This window comes from Triturus cristatus, chromosome 1_1 (genome assembly GCF_964204655.1).
Source record: "Triturus cristatus chromosome 1_1, aTriCri1.1, whole genome shotgun sequence".
In the NCBI taxonomy this organism is placed as follows: Eukaryota; Metazoa; Chordata; class Amphibia; order Caudata; family Salamandridae; genus Triturus; species Triturus cristatus.
Window position 1 is genome coordinate 1,051,722,128 of NC_140579.1, and position 14,811 is coordinate 1,051,736,938.

The window sequence follows — 14,811 nt, forward strand, 5'->3', positions numbered from 1 at the left end:
CATCCACATACATACCCACAACCACACCCACAACCACACCCACAACCACACAACCACACACACAACCACAACCACACACATGCAACCACACACACACACAACCACACACACAACCACACACACAACCACACAAACAACCACACACACACAACCACACACACAACAACAACCACATACACAACCACACACCCACAACCATACCCTCAACCACACCCACACAACCATACCCACACATGCACACACACACAACCACACACCCACAACCACATCCACACACCCACAACCATACCCACACCCATACAACCACTCCCACCCACACAACCACACCCAACCATACCCACAGAACCACACGAACAACCACACACAACCACACATACACAACCACACACACAGAACCACAAACACACAACCACACACACACAACCACACACACACACACAACCATGCACATATAATTACACACACAACCACACACAGCCACACATACAACCACAACATACAACCACACACACAACCACACACAATGACACACACACAACCACACACACAACCACACACACATAACCACACATATACACAACCACACAAAACCACACATACACACACACCCACAACCACACCCACACCCACAACCACACCCACAACCAAACAACCACACACAACCACAACCACATAACCACACACAAAACCACACAATCAACCACACCCACACAACCAGAACCAACCACAACCACACAGATACAACCACACTACACACACAACCACACCCAACCACACCCACAGAACCACACACACAACCATACACACAGCCACACACAACCACACACACAACCACACACACACAACCACACACACACAACCATACACACAAAACCACACACACAACCACACACAACCACACAAACAACCACACACTCAACCACATATCCACACCCACACCCACACACCCACAACCACACCCACACCCACACAACCACACCCACCCACACAACCACACCAAACCACACCCACAGAACCACACACACAACCATACACACAACCACACAGAACCACACACACAACCACACGCACAACCACACCCAACCACACCCAACCACACAACCACACACATAACCACAACCACACTTATGCAACAACACACACACAACCACACAACCAAGCACACACACACAACTACACCCACAACCACACACAACCACACATACAACCATAACCACATACACAACCACACACACACAACCACACACACAACCACACACACAACCACACAAACAACCACACCCACACAACCATACCTACAACCACACCCCCACAACCACACACACACAACCACACACACACAACCATACACACAACCACACACACAATCACACACACACAACCACACACACAACCACACACAACCACACAAACAACCACACACACAACCACACCCACAACCATACCCTCAACCACACCCATACAACTACACCCACACACAACCACATACCCACACCCACATACCCACAACCACACCCACACCCACACAACCACACCCAACCACACCCACAGAACCACACACACAACCATACACACAACCACACACACAACCACACACACAACCACACACACAACCACACACAACTATATCCAACCACACACATACACAACCACACAAATTCACACACACAACCACAACCACACACATGCAACCACACACACACAACCACACACACAACTACTCACACCCAACCACACAAACAACCACACACACACAACCACACCCACCCACAACCACACACACAACAACAACCACATACACAACCACACACAACCACACATCCACACACACACACACACACACAACCACACCAACACCCACAACACACCCATAACCACACTACCACACAACCACATACACAACCATAACCACACACATGCAACCAAACACACACAACCACACACACAACCACACACACAACCACACACACATCCACACCCACAACCATACCCTCAACCACACCCACACAACCACACCCACACATGCACACACACACACACAGACAACCATACACCCACAACCACATCCACACACCCACAACCATACCCACACCCATACAACCACACCCACCCACACAACCACATACAACCACACCCATAGAACCACACACACAACCACACACACAACCACACATACACAACCACACACACAGAACAACAAACACACAACCACACACACACAACCACACACACACAACCATGCACACACAACTACACACACAACCACATACACAGCCACACATACGACCACAACATACAACCACACACACAACCACACACAACCACACACAACCACACACACAACCACACACACACAACCACACACAACCACACAAACAACCACACACTCAACCACATACCCACACCCACACCCACACACCCACAACCACACCCACACCCACACAACCACACCCACCCACACAACCACACCCAACCACACCCACAGAACCGCACACACAACCATACACACAACCACACGCACAACCACACCCAACCACACCCAGCCACACAACCACACACATAACCACAACCACACACACACAACCACACACACACACAACCACACAAATACCCACACATACACAACTATACCCACAACCACACATACAACCATAACCACATACACAACCACACACACACAACCACACACACAACCACACACACAACCACACAAACAACCACATCCACACAACCATACCTACAACCACACCCCCACAACCACACCCACAACCACACCCATACAATCACACCCATCCACACTCACAACCATATACCCACAACCACACCCACCCACCCACAACCACACCCAGACAACCACAACCATACAACCACACCTAACCACACACACACAACCATACACACAACCACACACACACAACCACACACACACAACCACACACACACAACCATACACACAACCACACACACAATCACACACACACAACCACACACACAACCACACACACACAACCACACACACAACCACACACAACCACATAAACAACCACACACACAACCACACCCACAACCATACCCTCAACCACACCCACACAACCACACCCACCCACCCACAACCACAACCACACAACCACAACCACACAACCACACCCAACCACACACACACAACCATACACACAACCACACACACACAACCACACACACACAACCACACACACACAACCATACACACAACCACACACACACAACCACACACACAACCACACACAACCACATAAACAACCACACACACAACCACACCCACAACCATACCCTCAACCACACCCACACAACCACACCCACACACACACACAACCACATACCCTCACCCACACCCACACACCCACAACCACACCCACACCCACACAACCACACCCACCCACACAACCACACCCAACCACACCCACCCACACAACCACACCCAACCACACAACCACACCCAACCACACCCACCCACACAACCACACACACAACCACACGCACAACCACACCCAACCACACAACCACACACATACACAACCACACAAAATCACACACACAACCACACACAACCACACATCCACATACACACCCACAACCACACCCACAACCATACCCACAACCACACAAAATCACACACACAACCACACACAACCACACATCCACATACATACCCACAACCACACCCACAACCACACCCACAACCACACAACCACACACACAACCACAACCACACACATGCAACCACACACACACACAACCACACACACAACCACACACACAACCACACAAACAACCACACACACACAACCACACACACAACAACAACCACATACACAACCACACACCCACAACCATACCCTCAACCACACCCACACAACCATACCCACACATGCACACACACACAACCACACACCCACAACCACATCCACACACCCACAACCATACCCACACCCATACAACCACTCCCACCCACACAACCACACCCAACCATACCCACAGAACCACACGAACAACCACACACAACCACACATACACAACCACACACACAGAACCACAAACACACAACCACACACACACAACCACACACACACACACAACCATGCACATATAATTACACACACAACCACACACAGCCACACATACAACCACAACATACAACCACACACACAACCACACACAATGACACACACACAACCACACACACAACCACACACACATAACCACACATATACACAACCACACAAAACCACACATACACACACACCCACAACCACACCCACACCCACAACCACACCCACAACCAAACAACCACACACAACCACAACCACATAACCACACACAAAACCACACAATCAACCACACCCACACAACCAGAACCAACCACAACCACACAGATACAACCACACTACACACACAACCACACACACATAACCACACCCACCCACACACACACTACCACACAGACACAACCACAACCACACACAACCACACATACAACCAGAACCACACACACAACCACACACACACAACCACACACACAACCATACACACAACCACACACACACACAACCATACCCACAACCATACCCACAACCACACCCAAACAACCACACCTGCACACACACAACCACACACACACAACCACACACCCACAACCACACACACACACACACATGCAACCATACCCCAACAAACACACTACCACACACACAACCACACACACACAACCTCACAAACAACCACACACACACAACCACACACACAACCACACACATAACCATACACACAACCACACACACAGCCACACACACAGCCACAGCCACACACACAATCACACACACAACACACAAAACCACATACACAACTACACACACACAACCACACACACAACCACACACAACACCACACAACAACACACAACCACACACACAACCACATGCAACCATGCCCATACACCCAACCACACCCAACCACACCCAACCACACAACCACACCCACAACCACACACACAACCACAATCACATACAACCATAACCACACACACAACCACACAACCAAACACACACAACCACACACACAACCACACACACAACCACAACATACAACCTCACACACAACCACACACAACCACACATACAGAACCACACCCACAACCACACATATAACCACACACACAACCACACACAACCACACACATACACAACCACACAAAACAACACACACAACCACACATAACCACATATCCACACACACACACACAACCACACACACACAACCACACACACAACCACACAACCACACACATGACCACAACCACACACACACAACCACACACACACAACCACACAAACAACCACACACACACAACTACACCCACAACCACACATACAACCATAACCACATACACAACCACACACACACAACCACACACACAACCACACACACACAACCACACACACAACCACACACAACCACACCCACAAAACCACACACACAACCACACAACCACACACACACATAACCACACACACACAACCATACACACAACCACATACACAATCACACACACACAACCACACACACAACCACACACACACAACCACACACACAACCACAGACAATCACTCAAACAACCACACACACAACCACACACACAACCACACCCTCAAACACACCCACAACCACATACAACCACACATACACAACCACACACACACAACCACAAACACACAACCACACACACACAACCACACACACACATAACCACACACACAACTACACACACAACCACACACACACAACCACACATACAATCACAACATACAACCACATACACAACCACACACAACCATACACACACAACCACACATACAACCACACACACACAACCACACACATACACAACCACACAAAACCACACAGACAACCACACACAACCACACACACACACACAACCACACCCACACCCACAACCACACAACCACAACCACACAACCACACACACAACCACAACCATACAACCACACACACAACCACACAAACAACCACACCCATACAACCATACCTACAACCACAACCACACCCACACAACCACAACCACCCAACCACACCCAACCACACACACACAACCATACACACAACCACACACACAACCACACACACACAACCATACACACAACCACACACACAATCACACACACACAACCATACACACAACCACACACACACAACCACACACACAACCACACTCACCCACACAAACAACCACACCCACAACCACACCCACAACCATACCCTCAACCACACCCACACAACCACACACACACACACACACAAAACCACATACCCACACCCACACCCACACACCCACAACCACACCCACACAACCACACCCACCCACACAACCACACCTAACCACACCCACAGAACCACACACACCACCATACACACAACCACACAGAACCACACACACAACCACACACACAACCACACACAACCACACCCAACCACACAACCACACACATACACAACCACACAAAATCACACACACAACCACACACAACCACACATCCACACACACACCCACAACCACACACACAACCATACCCACAACCACACAACCACACACACAACCACAACCCCACACACACAACCACACACACACAACCACACACACAACCACACCCACCCACAACCACACACAACAACAACCACATACACAACCACACACTCACAACCACACACACAACCACACACACAACCACATACATAACCACACAAACTACCACACACAACCACACCCACAACCATACCCTCAACCACACCCACACAACCACACCCACACATGCACACACACACACAACCACACACCCACAACCACATCCACACACCCACAATCACACCCACACCCACACAACCACACCCACCCACACAACCACACCCAACCACACCCACACAACCACACACACAACCACACACAACCACACATACACAACCACACACACAGAACCACAAACACACAACCACACACACGCAACCACACACACACACACAACCACGCACACACAACTACACACACAACCACACACACACAACCACACACACACAACCACACATATACACAACCACACAAAACCACACATACACACACACCCACAACCACACCCACACCCACAACCACACCCACAACCACACAACCACACACACAACCACAACCACACACAAAACCACACACACAACCACACAAACAACCACACCCACACAACCAGAACCAACCACACCCAAAACCACACAGACACAACCACACCCACACACACACAACCACACACACACACAACCACACACACACAACCACACCCACCCACACACACACACAACACACGCAACCACACAGACACAACCACACACTCACACAACCACACACACACAACCATACACACACAACCACACACACAACCACACACACAGCCACACACACACAACCACACAAACAACCACACACAACCACTACCACAACCACACACAACCACACACACAACCAGAACCACACACACAACCACACATACAACCACACACACACAACCACACACAACCACACAAACAACCACTCACACACAACCATACCCATGACCATACCCACAACCATACCCACACAACCACACCTGCACACACACACAACCATATATACTCCCCAACAACCATACGCACAACCACACCCATACCCAACCACAACCACACACACACACACAACCACACACACAACCACATACACAACCACACAAACACAACCACAGAACCACACACACAACCATAATGGCACACACACAACCCCAAAGACAACCACACACACACACAACCATACACACAACCACACACACGAGAACCACACACACACACACAACCACACATACAACCACATGCACACAACCACACACACACAACCACACACACAACCACAAAAACCACACACACACACACCCATACCCACAACCATACCCACAACCACATCCACACAACCACACCTGCATACACACACAACCACACACACACAACCACACACCCACAACCACACCCCCCCACAACCATACCCACAACCACACACACACCCAACCACAACCACACACACAACCACACACACACAACCTCGCAAACAACCACACACACACACAACCACACACACAACCACAACCACACACACAGCCCCAACCACAACCACACACACAACCATACACACAACCACATTCACACAACCACACACACAACCACAGCCACATACACAACACACACAACCACATACACAACACACAAAATCACAAACACAACCACACACACACAACCACACACACAACCACATACACAACCACACACAACACCACACAACCACACACAACCACACACAACCACACACACACACAACCACACCCAACTTCACTCAACCACACAACCACACCCACAACCACACACACATAACCACAACCACACACAACCACAACCACACACACAACCTGTTAGAAGGCGACCTCAGAGGGGCCCGGAAGGGGCCCTGACTGCCCTGAGACCCACCCTCGAGGTATCGTAGCCGGGCACTGGCGGGAGACTCCTCAGGGGAGGAACCTCGTATCTAGGATCGTACACTCGGCACCACACGACAGAGAGACAGTACACGAGAAGTTCTTAAGAGCAAATCTTTATCAGATCGGAGTTGTGGGATCTTTATGATCAGCAAGGCAAAATATATACAAGTAGAGCGCGGGCTCACAAAGTCTTGGAGGGGGGTTAGGAGGTAGCGGGACAGTCTTTGGGGATAAGAATCAAATGCAGGAGCGTACCCGGCGCACAGCTCACAATCCTCGAGCTGGGGGATACGCTTGTCGTCGTGGGGTCCGGCGGGACCAAGAGAGTCTGTGGGAGCCGCGAGTCACTCGGCAGGCTCGAGTATAAGTTCGGAGGCCTTACGATCTTCAGGGAGCCGCGAGTCACTCAGCAGGGCTCAAGCACAAGTTCAGAGGTCTTACGATCTTCAGGGAGCCGCGAGTCACTCAGCAGGGCTCAAGCACAAGTTCGGAGGTCTTACGATCTTCAGGGAGCCGTGAGTCACTCAGCAGGGCTCAGGCACAAGGTCGGAGGTCTTACGATCTTCAGGGGAGCCGCAAGTCACTCAGCAGGGCTCAGGTGTTCCAAGGCGAATCTGCCGGACAGTCCCAGAGCACCCCTTGTTATAGGGCGACTCCTCTTTGATGTCCGGAGTCTGTGCAGGCAGGGGTCTTGTCACCTGGGGGTCGCTTGTTGGGGGTTTCCTGCCATTGTCCTTTGATCCTTTCAGGGCCGGGTCGGGAGGAGCCCGAGACACCCAGCAGGCGTGGAGCCAGCCCTCGGGGAGGCCGGCGGGTCGATCGAAACCCACCTTCCCAGGGAAGCGCAGAGGTGTGATGGAAACTGCTCCTCCCTTTCTCATCCCAAGGGGAGCGCGATGTCCTCCAGCCGGAGTGGCGCCTCTAGGCCAGGGTCGCGCTGGGGCCGGGCGGCCATCTTGGTGCATGAAGTGGGCACGCTGGCCCGGGGTGGCCGAAGGAGGAAGGCCACGGACGGGGGAAGTCCGGGTCGGGTGTGTGTGTTCTGGTGGGAAGGATCGGCTAGGCCGTGGGCTTGGGGCTGGTGTGAGGTGCAGGGGTCAGGTCTGACTATGTTACGAGGGCCGGGTCTAACACAACCACACAACCAAACACACACATCCACACACACACAACCACACACACACAACCACACACACAACCACACCCACACAACCATACCTACAACCACAACCATACCCACACAATGACAACCACCCAACCACACCCAACCACACACACACAACCACACACACACAACCACACACACACAACCACACACACACAACCATACACACAACCACACACACAACCACACACATGCAACCACACACACAACCACACTCAACCACACAAACAACCACACCCACAACCACACCCACAACCATACCCTCAACCACACCCACACAACCACACACACACACAACCACAAACCCACACCCACACCCACACACCCACAACCACACCCACACAACCACACCTACCCACACAACCACACCCAACCACACCCACAGAACCACACACACAACCATACACACAACCACACAGAACCACACACACAACCACACACACAACCACACACAACCACACACAACCACACAACCACACACATACACAACCACACAAAATGAGACACACACAACCACACACAACCACACATCCACACACACACACACAACCTCACCCACAACCATACCCACAACCACACAACCATACACACAACCACACACACGCAACCACACACACACAACCACACACACAACCACACCTACACAACCACACCCACCCACAACCACACACACAACAACAACCACATACACAACCACACACTCACAACCACACACACAACCACACACACAACCACATACACAACCACACAAACTACCACACACAACCACACCCACAACCATACCCTCAACCACACCCACACAACCACACCCACACATGCACACACACACAACCACACACCCACAACCACATCCACACACCCACAATCACACCCACACAACCACACCCACCCACACAACCATACACACAACCACACAGAACCACACACACAACCACACACACAACCACATGCACAACCACACCCAACCACACCCAGCCACACAACCACACACATAACCACAACCACACACATGCACCCACACACATACAACCACACAAACACCCACATACACACAACTACACCCACAACCACACATACAACCATAACCACATTCACAACCACACACACACAACCACACACACAACCACACACACAACCACACAAACAACCACACCCACACAACCATACCTACAACCATACCCCCACAACCACACCTACAACCACACCCATACAATCACACCCATCCACACACACAACCATACACCCACAACCACACCCACCCACCCACAACCACACCCAGACAACCACAACCACACAACCACACACAACCACACACACACCCATACACACAACCACACAGACACAACCACACACACACAACCACACACACACAACCATACACACAACCACACTCACAATCACACACACACAACCACACACACAAACACACACACAACCACACACATAACCACACACAACCACATAAACAACCACACACATAACCACACCCACAACCATACCCTCAACCACACCCACACAACCACACCCACCCATCCACAACCACACCCACACAACCACAACCACACAACCATACCCAACCACACACACACAACCATACACACAACCACACACACACAACCACAACCACACACATAACCATATACACAACCACACACACAGCCACACACACAGCCACAGCCACACACACAACCACACACACAACACACAAAACCACACACACAACTACACACACACAACCACACACACAACCACACACAATACCACACAACAACACACAACCACACACACAACCACATGCAACCACGCACATACACACAACCACACCCAACCACACCCAACCACACAACCACACCCACAACCACACACACAACCACAATCACATACAACCATAACCACACACACAACCACACAACCAAACACACACAACCACACACACAACCACACACACACATCCATACACACAACCACAACATACAACCTCACACACAACCACACACAACCACACATACAGAACCACACCCACAACCACACATGCAACCACACACACAACCACACACATACACAACCACACAAAACCACACACACAACCACACATAACCACATATCCACACACACACAACCACACACACAACCACACAACCACACACATAACCACAACCACACACACACAACCACACACACACAACCACACAAACAACCACACACACACAACTACACCCACAACCACACACAACCACACATACAACCATAACCACATACACAACCACACACACAACCACACACACAACCACACACACACAACCACACACACAACCACACACAACCACTCAAACAACCACACACACAACCACACCCACAACGATACCCTCAACCATACCCACACAACCACACCCACACACACATACATACACAACCACATACCCACAACCATACCCACACACCCACAACCACACCCACACAACCACACCTACCCTCACAACCACACCCAACCACACCCACAAAACCACACACACAACCACACAACCACACACACACACAAGCACACACACACAACCATACACACAACCACATACACAATCACACACACACAACCACACACACAACCACACACACACAACCACACACACAACCACACACAATCACTCAAACAACCACACACACAACCACACATACAACCATACCCTCAAACACACCCACAACCACATACAACCACACATACACAACCACACACACACAACCACAAACACACAACCACACATACACAACCACACACACACACAACCACACACACACAACTACACGCACAACCACACACACAACCACACATACAATCACAACATACAACCACATACACAACCACACACAACCACACACACACAACCACACATACAACCACACACACACAACCACACACATACACAACCACACAAAACCACACACAACCACACACACATACATACAACCACACCCACACCCACAACCACACAACCACAACCACACAACCACACACACAACCACAACCATACAACCACACACACAACCACACAAACAACCACACCCACACAACCATACCTACAACCACGACCACACCCACACAACCACAACCACCCAACCACACCCAACCACACACACACAACCATACACACAACCACACACACAACCACACACATACAACCATACACACAACCACACACACAATCACACACAAACAACCACACACACAACCACACACATACAACCACACACACAACCACACTCAACCACACAAACAACCACACCCACAACCACACCCACAGCCATACCCTCAACCACACCCACATAACCACACATACACACACACAATCACATACCCACACCCACACCCACACACCCACAACCACACCCACACCCACACAACCACACCCACCCACACAACCACACCCAACCACACCCACAGAACCACACCCACAACCATACACACAACCACACAGAACCACACACACAACCACACACAACCACACCCAACCACACCCAACCACACAACCACACACATACACAACCACACAAAATCACACACACAACCACACACAACCACACATCCACACACACACCCACAACCACACCCACCATACCCACAACCACACAACCACACACACAACCCCAACCACACACACGCAACCACACACACACAACCACACACACAACCACACCCACACAACCACACCCACCCACAACCACACACACAACAACCACATACACAACCACACACTCACAACCACACACACAACCACATACATAACCACACAAACTACCACACACAACCACACCCACAACCATACCCTCAACCACACCCACACAACCACACCCACACATGCATACATACACACAACCACACACCCACAACCACATCCACACACCCACAATCACACCCACACAACTACACCCACCCACACAACCACACCCAACCACACCCACAGAACCACACACACAACCACACACAACCACACATACACAACCACACACACAGAACCACAAACACACAACCACACACACGCATCCACACACACACACACAACCACGCACACACAACTACACACACAACCACACACACAGCCACATATACACCATCCAACCACACACACAACCACACACAACCACACACACACAACCACACAGACAACCACACACACACAACCACACATATACACAACCACACAAAACCACACATACACACACACACCCACAACGACACCCACACCCACAACCACACCCACAACCACACAACCACACACACAACCACAACCACACACAAAACCACACACACAACCACACAAACAACCACACCCACACAACCAGAACCAACCACACCCAAAACCACACAGACACAACCACACCCACACACACACAACCACACACACACACAACCACACACACGAAACCACACCCACCCACACATACACACAACACACGCAACCACACAGACACAACCACACACTCACACAACCACACACACACAACCACACACACAACCACACACACCACCACACACACAGCCACACACACACAACCACACAAACAACCACACACAATCACACCCACAACCACACACACACAACCAGAACCACACACACAACCACACATACAACCACACACACACAACCACACACAATCACACAAACAACCACACACACACAACCATACCCACAACCATACCCACAACCACACCCACACAACCACACCTGCACACACACACAACCATATATAGTCCCCAACAACCATACCCACAACCACACCCACACCCAACCACAACCACACACACACACACAACCTCACACAGCCACACACACAACCACACAAACACAACCTCACAGCCACACACACACAACCATACACACAACCACACACACACAACCACACACACAACGAGAACCACACACACACACACAACAACACATACAACCACATGCACACAACCACACACACACACAACCACACACACAACCACAAAAACCACACACACACAACCATACCCACAACCATACCCACAACCACATCCATACAACCACACCTGCATAC